This window comes from Callithrix jacchus, chromosome 21 (assembly GCF_049354715.1).
Source record: "Callithrix jacchus isolate 240 chromosome 21, calJac240_pri, whole genome shotgun sequence".
Lineage (NCBI taxonomy): Eukaryota > Metazoa > Chordata > Mammalia > Primates > Cebidae > Callithrix > Callithrix jacchus.
Window position 1 is genome coordinate 47,726,497 of NC_133522.1, and position 16,640 is coordinate 47,743,136.

The window sequence follows — 16,640 nt, forward strand, 5'->3', positions numbered from 1 at the left end:
CAAACTCAAGCAATCTTCCCACCTTGGCCTTCCAAAGTGCTGGGATTGCAGGCATGAGCCACTGCACTCAGCTGCCATAGTCAATTTTTTTTTTTTTTTGAGACAGAGTCTCAGTCTGTTATCCAGGCTGGAGTAATACAATGGAGCGATCTCAACTCGCTGCAACCTCCACCTCCCTGGTTCAACCAATTCTCCCACCTCAGTCTCCCAAGTAGCTGGAATTACAGGTGTGCACCACCACACCCAGCTAATTTTTGTATTTTCAGTAGAGACGGGGTTTCACCCTGTTGGCCAGGCTGGTCTCAAGCTCCTGACCTCAGGTGATCCACCTGCTTCAGCCTCCCAAAGTGCTGGGATTATAGGTGTGAGCCACCACACCAGGTCTAGGCATCTTTATATTAAAATAATCTGGACTTTATACGCTAGCAAGGATACAAATTTAGAGTTGCAAAGTTGGATAAATATTCAGATTCATATCTTTTCTATAACATAGTAGTTTGAAAACTAGAAACAATATTTCAGATCTTTGCTTCCTGATGAACTTCTTAGGAGCTAAACTCTGTCTTGTCCAAATCTAGTTATTAGGCGCTTTCCACACATAACGAAGTCTTTTTCTTTGAATATCATCTTGTTCTATTTCCCCACAATAGCTGATTTTTAATCCCCCAAATGTTTCCATATCCATATAAAGTCAAAGACTTTAGCCATCTTCTTTTGCTAAAAATAAATATTAAAAAGAAAGTAAGATATAGATGTTAGAAGTAAAAAAATGTTTTCTTAAATTACCCAGAACACAAGGGGTTGCTTCCACTTAAATAATTTTGACAGTATCATGGTTTTCAAAAAGGTGGGAGTAATTCAAAAAACAAAGTATCAGGCCGGGCATGGTGGCTTACGCCTGTAATCCCAGCACTTTGGGAGGCCAGGGCGGGTGGATCACCTGAGGTCAGGAGTTCAAGACCAGCCCGACCAACACTGAGAAATCCCATCTCCACTAAAAATACAAAATTAGCTCGGCAGGGTGGTGCACGCCTGTAATCCCAGCACTTTGGGAGGCCAGGGCGGGCGGATCACCTGAGGTCAGGAGTTCAAGACCAGCCCGACCAACATGGAGAAACCCCATCTCCACTAAAAATACAAATATAGCTGGGCATGGTGGTGCACGCCTGTAATCCCAGCTACTCTGGATGCTGAGGCAGGAGAGTTGCTTGAACCAGGAGGCGGAGGTTGCGGTGAGCCCAGATCGAACCATTGTACTCCAGCCTGGATAACAAGAGCAAAACTCCATCTCAAAAAAAAAAAAAAAAAAAAGTATCAAACAGTTATAAAATGATGCAGCCATACTAAATTATAAAATGAGCTAATCAAGAACCTGTCAGAAAGAGAAAGAAAATGACATCAGGAATACACCAAACTGGTTTCCTGACATGAATGATACAGTGTTAGAGGAGTGATTTTCACAGCTACTGTAGCACAGAGAAAGATGTAGTTTCTGCCACCGATTCCTCTACAGAATCTGATCTAGAACAAGAGGTCAGGAGACCTCCCTGCTCCCCTCTCGGGGGCAGAGGCCAAGTGGACACGTGTGGCATAATTACCAGGCCAGGTGCCAGGTGTCTACCATCTGTGAGGAGGGCAGGGGAGGCTGGGGCATGCTGGGCTGGACCATAAGGCAGGCACAAGGGGGTTCCTCAGGTGACCAGTGTTTGGCCAAAAAGCAAAGCTATCAGGAGGCTGAGGGTAAGTCAGACTGACCCCCTCATTCCCAAAAGAACCACTAACCCCACTGCAGGGAGTCACTGGACAGAAAGAGAAAATTCTTTAATTCTCTGGTGGATTTATCATAATCTAAAATACCACATGGAAAGATTATCAAAATAATTACTCACTCAGGGCCTGCTATTCCCCCAAGTTCAGGGCCAGGACATTCCCCTTTTCCTTTCTCATCTGCTGGCTCCTGGCCCCGGCCAAACCCTGGACCCAGCTCTTCCCACTGCTCGCCCACCCCACTGTGGAATGAAAGCGGAACCTGGGCCCCGAGGCCCCGGCAGGGGTCAACATCCAATGTCCACCACCAAATACCTCAATGCCACAGAGCTAGAAACACAAAGTTCCGCCTTCTCTCAATATTGGCAGGAAGTCCTGAGATTCTCCTTTCCACCGGTTCTGACAGCACTGCGTTCAGAAGACTGACTCACACGGTTAATTGCATATTTCCATCATCTCCAGAGCTCACAAAGGGCCAGAACAAAAAATGTTTGTATAAGAAATGTCATCTATGCATGTTAAAAATAAACGATGTATAAACAGTCCTCTTCGGAGGAGCGTATTTTGATGCCAGATGAGTTACACACACCGATGACATGACATTGAGAAAATTCCCCGTTCTTTGTCTCAACAGCCCACGCCTTTTACTGCTTAAAGTAAAAAAACATAATAAAAAATGTAAAAACCCGACACTGGCTCTGAGCACCACATTCTTGCTTTGGAGCCTTCTACACCAAGCTCGTCAGAACCCTACCAAGAAAACAGACAGCTCACTTAGTGCCGAAACCCAAGCAGTAAAGAATTTCATCTCCCTTTGTATCCAGTTCTGCAGAAAGCTTCCCGCCACCATTCCCTGATACACAGAAAACCAACCACATTTGCTCCAAAGCCAGCGAATAAATAAGTAAATAGATCAAAGGACTTTAAAACTTCTGGAACGCAGGACCACAAGGCTCACGAGTAACCACTCAAGCTGAACCACTAAAGAAGGTTAACACTACTTTCTGCTCTCGGACAGAATGTGCAATGTCTTTTCGAGGTGACACCCTGGCGTGCCTTCCCCAGCCCCAGGGCTTCCCTACCCTCTGAATAAATCTGCAGAGCAGACCAAGCCTTTCTTGGCCGCCCCTCAGAGTTCGGCTAGAAAAATTCTTTAAAGCAACAATCTTGGCCCAGCGCTTTGGGAGGCTGAGGCAGGAGGACTGCTTGAGTCTAGGAGTTCAAAACTAGCCTGGGCAACACAGCAAGACCCCATCTCTAAAAAACAAAAATAAAAAAAGATACAAAAATTAGTCAGGCATGCTGGTGTGCACCTGTCGTCCCAGCTACTCAGAAGGGTAGGGTGAGAGAATCACCTGAGCCAGGAGTTGGAGGCTGCAGTGAGACGTGACGGTGCCACTGCACCGCAGCAGAAAGAAACAGTCTGAACCTGCCTCACATTTTCACACGGCCAAACAAAACAGTGCTCCTGCTCCACTTGGAGGGCCAGCCACCAGGGCCAGTCCCTGCCTCTGCCACCCTCACAGATAATGCCCCATTTGCCAAATGGACAGGAACAAAATGAAGAGGAGATTGTAAAAACAAGTAATCTTCTTTCAGCGCATTAAGGTGTTACCCACGACGGGGATTAAATCTCCCAGCCAGGCCAACAGAGGCAAGGCCTCCACCAGCTCAGGGGCTCCTGACGTCACAGCAGAGCCAGGACCACCCGGCACAGGTAAACAGCTACTCCTCACTGGTTAGCCTTCCTCAGCGCCAGATGCCAAAGGTTAACATCTACTAAATACCCACAAGCGGGCAGAGACCCTGACCCTCACCCTCGAGTCTCCCTACCCCAAACAGCCAGGGTCATGGGAGCCCCTTCTGAACTTTCCAAGTGAGCTCTTCGGGGAATCCCAGATACACGGAACGGACAGACTGGGCCTCTGAAACGATTCGTACAGGATTTCGCAAAGTTAAACAGAAGCCGTATCTAGCATGGGCGGCAGGGACAGTGAACCCCTCCGTGGACAGCGGTGAGAGCCCCCAGCCCCAGTGCAGAACACACCGAGCCCAGGTCTGCATCTGCAGGAGTGAGCTCTCTGGATAACTCAGCCATCCCCCCACCTGCACTGCTTTTTGTGAGATTTTTTTCCCCAAACAACCAAAGACTGTTTACATAAAGCATTTCTAAATCAAGCAACAGAAGGGTGAACTTTGCATTCCAAATAAACACGTTCCTCTCTGTGTAAGCGACCGTGCTTTTTGGAGGGTGGGCTGTGTGCTGTAAGTCGGGGTCTCCACATGGAAGGCCCAAGAGGGGACCCGTGGTTGGCAGGTGAGGGTTTGGCTAGGGGGAGCCCCTGGGCAGCAGAAGGAAGTGTCACGGGAGGGGAAAGCCACCTGAAGGCTGAAGAGCAGGCTGCATGGGCAGGGCAGAGCGGAGGCCTTCGTTCACCTCCTCTGTGCTCCCTCCAGCCCCAGCCCCTCGACCTCAGGCAGTCACGTACCTATGCAAACAGCGCTTATCTGGAATCTACTTCTCTGCTTAGACTTGGAGCCCAATATCCCGGCACAGCTACTCCAAGTGTCGCTATTGTCCCCCAGCAAGAGCCCCCGAGTCTCCAGACCTCACTGTGACCTTTCACTTCCCTTTACAATTAAGCTGCTACAGCTGCCTGGGCTCCTTCTCTTAGAACACTCCAGAGAGCTGGAAATCAGGTAATTACTTTTGTCTCCAAAGAAACTAGCAATGCTGAGAAAATGTATCCAGAGGTTTATGTAACTGAGTGCTTTTCACTTTCACCGCACTACCCTGAGGAGAGAGCTCCAAAGGAGTTTCAAAGCAGAGACACGTGGATTTCCTGATGAGATGTCTCTCCCCACTCTGCAATGGAGTCTCCCCTTGCTCAATGTTCTTCAGGACAGTATGAATTGGACATAAAATACTATTTCTACTCCAGAACTGGGACTCAATTTAAAAAGTAAAGTCCATTAGGCTAAAGATTAACCAAACATCTACAGCATTTAATCCTATCTGCCCACTAATTCAAAACAAACAGCTAAAGACGTATTTTTATTTATTTACTTTTGAGATGGAGTTTCATTCTGTCCCCTAAGCTAAGTGCAGTGGTGCGATCTCGGCTCACTGCAACCGCCGCCTCCCAGATTCAAGCCATTCTCCTGCCTCAGCCTCTCCCAAGTAGCTGGGATTCCGGGTGCTCCCACCACGCCTGGCTAATTTTTGTATTTTTAGTAGAGACACGGTTTCACCATGTTGGCCAGGTTGGTCTCACGCTGCTGACTTCAGGTGATCCACCCACCTCAGCCTCCCAAAGTGCTGGGATTACAGGCCTGAGCCCCCGTGCCTGGCTTGAGGATGTATTTTTAAGAGAAATTCTCACAGGGGACTGAGATGAAAAATGTTGGAAACAAGATGGCGGCCAACCCCAAGGGCTGCTGTTTTATCTTCTCGGGGAGCCTCGACCCCATGGGGCTCCTGCTCCAGCCTGACTCCAACCCCACCCCCAGCAACACTCTCCCTCCCTTTTCTTGTCAGATCCTTTAAAGTAAACAAGGCAGCCTTTCAGTCATACTGCACAGCACGGTTTAACGCGGGCATTCTGCAGCTTCAAGATGCTTGTGAATGCGTTCTCTTTCATCAGGTTTATATTAAAAGACATAAACAACAAGTGGGTCTTCCCCTCGCTGGCAGCCAGTGCTTCCTGACGAGCCAGGCCACTCGGCCACACCGGCCTCCTACGCCCTGTGCTCTACATTCCGACCGAGCAACACAACGCCAGTGCCACCACGGTCTCACTCTGTCTCCTCCAGGCTGGAGCCGGACTGCACCTGCAGGCTGACTCAGCCCAGAATTCTACACACCATCCTCCAGACGAACAGGTGGCGTCATGGGAGTCCCATTCAGGGGCGGCACCTGCCCTGGATCTCAGAGGGCGGGGTCTCCGATGAGGAACTAGCAATGCTAGTTCCCGCCTACCCTAGGAAAGACCCTCATTCAAAACAATTTCACAACCTGTTAGCATTTTAGCATAAATTCCAGGTTAATGAAATATCTGGAATTTCAAGTCATGCAAAGCAAAAAAAAAAAAAAAAAAAAAAAGCCAACTGAGCTGAGCTTCCTGTCTGCAGCTAGCTAGAGTGACAAAAGTGGACAATTTTAAACCATGGTGACCTCGCAAAACAAGCAGCCCCCTGAGTTGCAGACAGAGCAGCGGACCACCTCCCCACTTACCCGACCCCGAAGCTCTCAGGGCATATTTCGGCATCAGGTAGAACACATGTGCACACGACACGCCACACACACCCAGCGCGAGCTGTGGGTTCCCCTCCGGAGGCTGTGGAATAAGGTTCTGGGGGAAATTCCACACGATCATCCAGTTCTGTCTGGAGCTGCAGTTTTACAGACGCAAAGGGTGACACTGCTGTCCGGTTCTCCTTTCCCTATCTTTGTTGTCTTTTTATGGTGAGGGTGTGGTGGGGGCAGAAGCTCTAGTGAAATCATAAAAGTGAAATTAGCACATCTGTAATCCTAGTACTTTGGGAGGCCAAGGGGAGAGGATCACTTGAGTCCCAGAGTTCAAGACCAGCCTGGGCAATACAGTGAGATCCTGCCTCTATAAAAAATTTTAAAAGTAATAAAAATGCAAAATATCACACTAACAGCATGGTTTATTTTGTGCAGTGGCTGAAGCTAGATTCTGGAGGCCAAATGGGATTCACTCCAGCCTCGTCATGGTGGCTAGCAGAGTCCAATCAACAAGAGCAGATCTGAATATATATTTATACTTACATAAATATATATATATTTATGCTCACATAAATATATATATTTATGCTTACATAAATATATATATAAGATTTTTTATTTATAATATTTTTATATTTATTATTTCTTTATTTTCAAAGCTTATAAATTATTTCTTTCCAAAGCTTGGCTAAGGGAAAGAACAGGCTTCTGCCTCAAGGGTGCCACATTGCTTTTGAAGCAGAAAGCAGGCACTTTCAAAGGGGGCTTGGCATGAATGTCATGAAAGGGGGGCACGAGCAGGTTAGGGTTCACGTAACTTGCTTTGGTGCCTTGACCTACTGGGTGGTCCAAGCTGGTGGCCACTGGTGCCTTAGTGGGCAGAACTAGGTTGTAACAGCGGAAACCCTTCTGGTGGGGGAGAGTTCCATCAGGGGACACTTCGGGTTGTAAATCGACTGTCGTCTCTCCAGGCAGCCTCCTGGTGGGTTAGGGTTTCGCTTCAGAGCTCCTGAGCACAGGGTTAGATGAAGTGGCCCTGTAAGCCATGTCTGGTGAACAGGAGGTAAAAGGCTCTAATCACATTCTAAAGGGCTAAGAAAAAAGTGGGGAACAGGGGAAGTGGAGAAAGGAGAAAAACAATAATAAAAACAGTAACTCTTTCTCTTTTCTTGGAAAATAAGGGTGTCTGGTTACCGTATTTCCTAAACAAAATGCAACTCTTTTTCGGTGAGCGACTGTCACAGCACAGTTCCTAAGCCCGGATTCCCATTAATCTCGTCACCGATGTGTGGACCTCAGACCCCCAGGGAAGTGGGCATGAAAAGCTTCTGAACCCCCACGTGCCAGGGAAGGGCTGGCTCAGGTGGCTTGAGATATGGAAATAAAAATGTCCTTCTTCTGGGTCAAACATTCTGGAGCAAACCTCTCCCAAGACCTGAGGAAAGAGAACGTAGGTAGAAACCTGTCGCTCTTGTGTGAGAACGTAATTAATGTCTAGGAGAAAGAAATGCACTCGGTGCACGTCGGGACTAGGAGAGAATGCAGAGAGAGCCCCTGGAGAAAGGTTTAAAGGCCACGGTTTGTTGCCTACAAGCCAGCCCTGGCTGGAGCCTGCTCACAAGGCTGTGGACAGGAGCTTCTTCCACACCTGGTCTGAGCAGATGCCCCATAAGGCAAGCACCAGGATTCCCTTAGGAAACACCACACCCTGCAGGGCTCGCCGCCTGCGACACATGCGTGTTTGGCCTTTCTTCCTGGTTCCTGGCACAAAGCTCTTAAAACCCCTGGAATCTCCCGGGAGATAAGAGTGTCTTTTGAGAAGAGTGTCTTTTGTTGTTATTTTTTGAGACAAGATCTCACCCTATCACCAGGCTGGAGTGCAGTGGTACAATCTCAGCTCACTGCAACCTCCGCCTCCCAGGTTCAAGCAATTCTCCTGCCTCAGCCTCCCAAGTAGCTGGGACTACAGGCATGCGCCACCAGGCCCGGCTCATTTGTGTATTTTTAGTAGAGACGGGGTTTCGCCATGTTGGCCAGGCTGGTCTCCATCTCTGGCCCTCAGGTGATCCGCCTGCTTTGTCCTCCCAGAGTGCTCGGATTATAGGCTTGGGCCACCATGTTTGGCTGAGAAGAGTGTCTTTTATATGCTAACAAGAGAGCTGTGGGTAGGGAACCTAGATAGCCCCAGCATGGCAGCTGGTCACCTGAGAGACTTGCAGCCCCACCTCCAGGGAAGGCAGAGGGGCTAGGGCTTGAGTCCAATCACCTAGGGCCGATGATGTCATCAAGCATGCCTAGGTGATGAAGCCTCCATAAAAACCCTGAAACAACATGGTTGGGGAGCTTCCAAGGTGGTGAACACAGCTAGGTGCCAGGAGGGTGGCTCGCCCAGGCAGGACATGAGGCTCCCGGAGTCCCAGCCCTCCCCATCTGCCTGCCAAAGCATCCCTTCAACACAAGCCAGTCCTGAGTCATATCCTCATAATAAACTAGTAATAGTAAGTAAACTGTTTTCCTGAGTTACGTGCTGTGAGCCACTCTAGTAAGGTATGTGAACCTCAGGGGGTGGGTTGGGGGAAATCTCTGATCTACAGACAATCACAAGAACAGGGCACAAGTCTACACCTGGTGTCTGAACTGGGGGCAGTCTGGTGGGACCCAGCCCTGGGCCCGCCCTGGTTTCCCAAAGTGCTGGGATTACAGGTGTGAGCCACTGCGCCCAGAATGAAGTTGAATCGTAGGACACCCAGTTGGCGCCGCGGAGTTGAAGAACTGATAGTTGGTGTGAGAAAAAACCCCACGCATTTGGTGCCTAAAGCATTGTGAGTAAACAGCTGGGACCGCTCCTCGCCTCAGCCATGGCTGGGCCGGGTGTGGGTGACTCAGGCCGCTCCCAGCTCTGGAAGACTGCACTCTGCGTAGACGATGCAGAGACTATGCACTCTGTGGTTTTGCAGATGAACCGGATATTTGCAAAGGTGATGACTTGGACACACGGGGGCCTTCAGGGGTGGCACAATAAAGTCCAAGAAAAGGGCCTCCAGTGGGCAGCGCAGCCGGTTCCACTGTGAGAAGAACCCACAAGGAGACTCCAGATGGAGCACAAGTCCAGCGTTTGTCGACGGAGAGGAGGTGGGAGTTCAGGCCAGCCAGTGCTCAGCCTCATCCGCTGATCAGAGATGGCATTATGTAACAGACATGCTGGGTTCCGGCGGCCTTGTCCCTGTCTTGGCTCAAATGCCAACCACATGTCCCTTGTCAAGGCTGAGTTAGAAAGATGAGAAAGATGCAACCTGACCTCATAGCGTGAGCTTTGAAAGGGAGGGGCAGTGCCCTGGGATAAGTTCACATTTCTTTTAGATCTCTTATTTGTCACAAGTCCTCAAGTTCTGTTACCGTTTTTTTTTTTTTCCTTCCCAAGAATTAGGCCCAGCTGAGGGAACACAAGGCCGTGCTGACACGGAATTCGGTGTAAATTTGGAGACCATGGGGGGGTGTGTGACTTAGAGACCAAAGAAGAAGAATACCACTGTGAACCTGCTGCCCGACGCGGCAGCTCCAGAGCGGAACTCACAGAACGATGTTCACAAAAGAGGCCTTGATGTCTTATCCTCTTCATTTAACACATGAAGGTTAAGCAATGTCCCATCCTGGACATTTTACAAGAGATTAAGCTGGTTGGATTCCTTTGCAAAACAGTGCCCTAAAAATATGTCATGTTTGGCCAAGATGCTCGTCCAAGAACGAAAAGGCCAGTACGGAACCCGAGCACCCGACGGCGTTCCACTCCCGGCTGACCCCTGCAGGAGCCCAGACAGATCCCAACAACACTTCCTCCTCGTGGGTGTGCACAGCGCCCAGGCTGGCCAGAGCGACTGTGACGCTCGGAAGACCACCAGGCCTGCTCTTGCCACACACACAGCCCCGTGAAAGGGAGGGACCTGTCTACTTGACTGGCAGGCTCACTCCACCACAAAGGACAGCATGAGCCACAGCTGTGACAAGGCAGTGGCAAGGGCTCCTTTCCTCATTTGGCCACAAAAACGTAAAAGTCAAGAACGACACGGAAAACTGCTGTGAAACAGAGCAAGGGCCCACGTGTGCGCTTTTCGTCTGGCAGGAAAAAGCTTCCAGGGGCACTGTTAACAGCAGCCCCATCCCGGCAGGCGGCGGCAGAAGGCAGATGTTAAATAAAACAGTTTGGACATTTTTATTTTTAACTTTTTAGTGAGCACGAACAATTGCATCAAAACAAATGCAATTTAATCCCCCATTTTCACTGGGTGAGGTGGCTCACACCTATAACACCAGCACTTTGGAGGGCAGAGGACAACGGACTGCTTAAAGCCAGGAGTTCAAGACCCACCTGGGCTACAAGGTGAGACCCCATCTCTGCAGAAAAAATAAAAAAAACTAGCCGGACATGGCGGTGCATGTCTGCAATCTCAGCTACTCGGAAGGCTGAGCAGGAGGGCTGCTGAGCCCAGGAGGTCGAGGCTGCTGTGAGCAGTGCCTGTGCCGGTAGACTCCAGCCTGGGTGACAGACTGAGACCCTGTCTCAAGAAATAAAAAATAGTCCACTTCCTAAAAGGCTGCTTTTCTGACAATATGTATCAAGATCCTTAAAAATGTGCGTACTCGCGTTCCTCAAATACCTCAACTCTTCCACTTCCAGGAACAGCGAGGAAATAAACACATGAGCAGAAATAACAAGAGAGGCAGGCGGAAATACTGAGCCCGGCACAGGCTTGGCATCGTCCCACGCGCTGTACCTGCGGTAACTCATTCCATCCTCACAGCCTGTCTGGGGGTGGGTATGATCCTCTACCTTTATAATGAGAAGGCAAGCCACACAGAGGAGGTGAAAGAATGGAGCCCAAGGGGCCCTGCTCCTAACCAGGACAACATGGACACTGCTCAACAGCCTCCACTCTTTTTTGTTTTTTTGACTGGAGTCTCGCTCTGTCGCCCAGGCTGGAGTGCAATGGAGCGATCTCAGCTCTCTGAAACCTCCGCCTCCCAGATTCCAGCAATTCTCCTGCCTCAACCTCCTGAGTAGTTGGAATTACAGGTGTGCGCCACCGTGCTCAGCTCATTTTTGTATTTTTAGTAGACATGGGGTTTCGCCATGTTGGCCAGGCTGGTCCCAGACTCCTGACCTCGTGATCTGCTTGCTCTGTCCTACCAGAGTGCTGGGATTACAGGTGTGAGCCACAGCGCCCAGCCAGCCTTGACTCTTACGAGTTGATGCATTAGAATTTTTGAGGAATTTCAGTAACTCGGGAAAGAATATAAATGCAATACAGTGTAAACTGTAGCAAAAAATAAATGCAGAAGAAGAAGACTGGCAGTGTACATGAACAGAACTAATCACCAGTTCACACAATACCCTGTGTTTTTATTAAATATTATTCTGGTTTTCAAGTTTTCAACAGTGAACTCGTCTTGATTTTATGATAAGAGCAGAATTTCTATGTTTGAGACAGAATAGACCCAAGGCAGCCTGAGGTCTGAACTTGCCAAAACCTGTGAGTATCTGCAAACTGCAGCAAGCCCATCTGTGCATGCTGAAGCCTGATCTCCACAGAGTCCTGACACCGAGAGGCTGGGAGCAGTGGCTCATACCTATAACCCCAGCACTTTGGGAGGCCAAGGCAAGTGGATCACGAGGTCAGGGGTTCGAGACCAGCCTGGCCAACGTGGTGAAAACTTGTCTCTACTAAAAATACAAAAATGATTCAGGTGTGGTGGCGTGCGCCTGTGCGCCTGTAATCCCAGCTACTCAGGAGGCTGAGGCAGGGGAATTGCTTGAACCCAGAAGGTGGAGGCTGCGGTGAGCCGAGATCATGCCACTGCAGCCTGGGTGACAGAGCAAGACTCCATCTCAAAAAAAAAAAGTCCTGACATGTTGAATGGTGCTGGGAAAACTGGCTATCCACATCTAAAGAATGAAATTAAACCTGTATCTCGCACATATAGAAAAATCAGCTCAAAATGGATGAAAAACTTAAATGTGAGACCAGAAACTATAAAACTACTGGAGAAAAACATAAGAAAAGCTTTAAGATCCTGGATTGGGCATTGATTTTTTTTATGTGATATCCAAAACACAGCAACAAAAACAAAAACACAAATGGGACTGCATCAAAGTCAAAAGCCTGCACAGCCAAAGAACCATCAACGGGGGAAGAGACACCTACAGAGTGGGTAACTTCTTTGCAAACCACGTATCTGATGGGGTTAATATCCAAAATAAATAAGGAACTCAAATAACTCAACAGCAAGAAAACAAATCACCCAATTAAAAAATGGGCAAAGGGAGTCAGGCGAGGTGGCTCACGCCTGTAATCCAGCACTTTGGGAGGCCGAGGCAGGTGGATCACTAGGTCAGGAGTTCAAGACCAGTCTGGCCAACATGGTAAAACCCCATCTCTACGAAAAATACAAAAATTAGCCAGGCATCGTGGCGGGCACCTGTAATCCCAGCTACTCAGAAGGCTGAGGCAGGAGAATCACTTGAACCTGGGAAGTGGAGACTGCAGAGAGCCGAGATCGCACCACTGCACTTCAGCCTGGGCAGCAGGAGCAAAAACACCAGCTCAAAAAAAAAAAAAGAAAGAAAAGAAGAAAAAAAAGGCAAAGGATCTGAATAGATGTTTCTCAAAAAGAGATGTGCAGATGGCCGACAGGTCTGTGAAGAAGGGCTCAACATCACTAATCGTCAGGGAAATGCAAATCAAAGTCACGACGAGATGTCACCTCAAACCTGTGAGAATGGGATAACAAGTGTTGGTAAGGATGTGGAGACAGGGAGCCCCTGTGCACTGTCTGTGACAATGTAAATTATTATGGCCATTATAGAAAACAATGTGGACGCACCTTTAAAAATTAAACATAGAACTAACATACAGTCCAGCAATTCCACTGCTGCGCATACTGCTGACCCTCAAACGACACGGGTTTCAAGTGCACAGGTCCACTAACAGGTGGATTTCCTTCCACCTCTGCCACCCCGAAACAGCAAGACCAGCCCCTCCTCTCCCTCCTCCTCCTCAGCTACTCAACACGAAGATGACGAGGATGAAGACCTTTGTGATTATCCACTTCCACCTAATGAACAGTAAACAGGGTTTTTCTTCCATATGATGGTCTTAGTAACACTTTTCTCTAGCTCACTTCACTGTAAGAATAGAGTATATGATACATATACCAAATATGTCAACTGACTATGTTATCAGTAAGGTTTCTGGTCAACAGCAGCCTATCAGTAGTCAAGTTTCTGTGGAGTCAAAAGTTATATGTGGGTTTCTGACGGCACGAGGTGTCAGTGCCCCAACCCTCACGCTGTTCAAAGGTCAATGATCTATCCAAAGAAAATAAAATCAGACACCTGGGGCATTATTCAAAACAGCCAAAAGATGGAATCGGCCTGAGTGTCCATCAACAGATGAATGGACAGAGGAAATGTGGTATAAACACACAGCGGATACTGGCCTCAAAAATGAAGACAATCCTGCCGTTTGCAACAGCATGGGTAAACCTGGAGGACATTATGTTAAGTGAAATAAGCCAGGCACAGAAGGACAAATCCCACGTGATCTCACTCAAAAGTAGAATCTTAAAAAGTCAAATGCAAAGAAAACAAGAGCAGAATGGCGGTCACCAGGGGCTAGGGAGTATGGGACACTGGGGAGGTGTTGGTTAAAGGGTTCCAAATTTCAGTTGGAAGGAGTAAGTTGAAGGGATCTACTGTACACCACGGTGACTCAAGTTAGTAGCAATACATTAGACACCTGAAAATTGCTAAAAGAGTACAGGTTAAATTTCTAACCACTCAAAATGGTAAGTATATGACATCATCCATGTTAGAGTTAGCCATTCCACATGTATGTGTGTATCGAAACACCATGTATGCCATAAACATGTACAATTTTTGTCAACTTAAAAGATAAATTTTAAGAAGAAAATAAAGTCATTGACACCTGACAAGGATTGGCAAATCACAGCTCAGGTAAAGGAAGGGTAAACAAATTGAACAAAGCTTGCTATGTGAAATAATGAAACCTTTGAGGAATCTCCATGCCCTTCCATATTTTTAATTATTGTGGTAAAATACACATAACGTAAAATTTACCAGTTCAGCCGTTTCTGAGTGCACAGTTCAGTGGCATTACCTCCATTCACTCTGTTGTATCAACCATCACCACCACCCACCTCCAGAACTTGCATCTTCCCAACCTGAAACTCTGTCCTCATTAAGCACGAACTCCCCACTTTCCTCCCTCAAGCCCTGGGCACCTCCATTCCACTTTCTGTCTCTGTGAATCAGGCTACTCTAGGGACCGCTAAGAAGTAGACTCATCCAGCATTTGTCCCTTCACATCTGGCTGATTTAACTGAGCACCGTGTCCTCAAGGCTCATCCACGTTGCAGCTTGTGTCAGAATGCCCTTCTTTCTCTGGCTGAATTACATTCCACTGTGTGGACGAGCCACGTTTTGTTCACCCATTCGCCTGTCAATAGGCCGTTGCGTCGCTTCCACCTTTCAGCTGCTGTGGTCATGGCCGTACAAATATGGTGCTGTTTTTCACTTTACATTTACGTGTATTATTTCTGTCATGTCCATTTCTGCAACTGTGATTATTAAAAGGGTTACGATTGAATCGCCTACTGTCTAAGGCCACTTTTCTGGCAATACGAAGGTTTTCAAAGATAGACTCTTGCCATTTCCACAGTTCGGCTTCCTCCACTCCGTGTCCAGGCCGGCCCTGAACAGTCCACTCCTCTCTTACTTGGGAAAGTATCGGAAAACACCACACAGAAACCACTCAGCCACTAAGGGATTCGGTACCTATTTGCTACAAATAGAGAGGGTGCTCACCGCCAGGGAAGGCACCTCCAAAGCAGCTCCCGGAGGTCAGGCCCACGGCTCTCTGCACCTCAGCTCCCCAGAGTGTAAAATGGGCAGCACTGGTCCACCTGCCACAGGACCCTCCTGGCTCTCCAGGTGGTGCCAGTCTCGGCATCCTGCACTGCTGCCATGGGCTTCCTCCTGCAATCCCAGTATTTTCCTGTGACTGCCTGACATTCAGGACAAGGATTATCTAAGTGTGGCTCCAGCACTGGGAAGAGCGTGCAGGAAAGAGAGCTCTCCTATGCTGCTGGGGCACAGAAAACCAGACGGCTCTTGGGTGACTGGCCGAGGGACACTTGGTCAAGTCGAAGTGCGCACACCAGTGACCTGGCAGGTTCAGGCCGGCCCCTGGGATCCTCCGGTGCTTGTGTCTGAGGAGTCAGGAGGCACAGACCAAGATCCCGAATCCGAAATCCAAAACCTGAAATGCTCCAAAATCCGAAACGTTTTGAGTGTTGATTGATTCTCAAAGGAAATGTTTATTGGAGTATTTTAGATTTGAGATGCTTGACTAGTAAAAATAATGCAAATATTCAAAAATCCCAGAACACTCCTGACCTCACGGATTTCAGGTACAGGGTGCTTCACCTGTACTTTTGGGAAAAGAGAAAACAATTTAATTATCCAACGGGTAATTACCCGGAGACGGGTGAGTGAGTGCAGGTTCATCTGGAATCCTGAATTACGGTCGAAGCAAAATGAACTACAAAGAAAAGAACAAAAACCAACCTGGAGAAGTCTCGAAATTACGGTGATCTATGTAGAGAAAGTCTGTTGCAAAGTGTACATAAGAAATGATAAGAGTGTTGAACACAGGAAGGATACCCCAGCTGTCACACGGATACGCGAGGAGAGGGGTGTGGGGCTGGCAACTCTCTTCCATCTGGGGCCACACAGGCACCCCTCCTTGCTGTCTGCTGAATGGTACGCACACACTTAACTTGATAATAAACTGCAGACAGAGCCATAAACATCCTACAGCAACACGGGTGACCTATAAACACGGGCTGAGGATGAAGGAGGAGCAGCCCAACTTTAGAAGAACAGTCAACGCTGTAGGTCGGGAGAGGAGGAATGGAGGATGGAACTTCAGAGTAGATCAGGCTTTCGAAAATATCTTATTTATACACACATGGGAAATACACATGTGAGTTATGGGGAAGGGGGAAGCATTGGTTCCTTCTTTCTCCTCCTAAAGTGAGACCATGCCCTCCTGTCTAACTGCAGCTCTAGACTGTAAATTACAAATCAGTGCATTCAGCAGCCAACAAGAATACCAGGTTTCTCCGTGTGGAGCTGGTCTCTGGATTTGCTAGTTATGCTGAACATAACTGGCAAATAAACTATTTTTGTTAATGGGGAAAATTCAGAGCCCAAGAGTAAGGAGCACAGATAATAACCACAACGACAACAATAATATAATAAGTGCAAGGGCAAGACTTGTATTAAAGATAACACTTCAGCTGGTCATGGAGAATCACATCTGTAATCCCAGCACTTTGGGAGGCCAAGGTGGGAGGATCACTTGAAACTAAGAGTTCAAGAGCAGCCTGGGCAACACAGCAAGACCCCATCTCTGCAAAAAGAAGAAAAGAAATAAAAAAGTTGGCCAGGCAAGGTGACATGTGCCTGTAGTCCCAGCTACTCAGGAGGCTGAGGCAGGAGGATCGCTTGGGCCCAGAACTCTGAGGATACAGCAAGCTGATGCCC

At 48.2% G+C, this 16,640-nt stretch overlaps 1 protein-coding gene across 3 annotated transcripts in view; it reads right to left on the reverse strand.

Annotated features, from left to right (window-relative positions):
* Positions 1-16,640, reverse strand: part of C2CD2 (C2 calcium dependent domain containing 2) — a 64,999-nt gene that overhangs the window by 38,519 nt on the left and 9,840 nt on the right. The window lies entirely within an intron of this gene.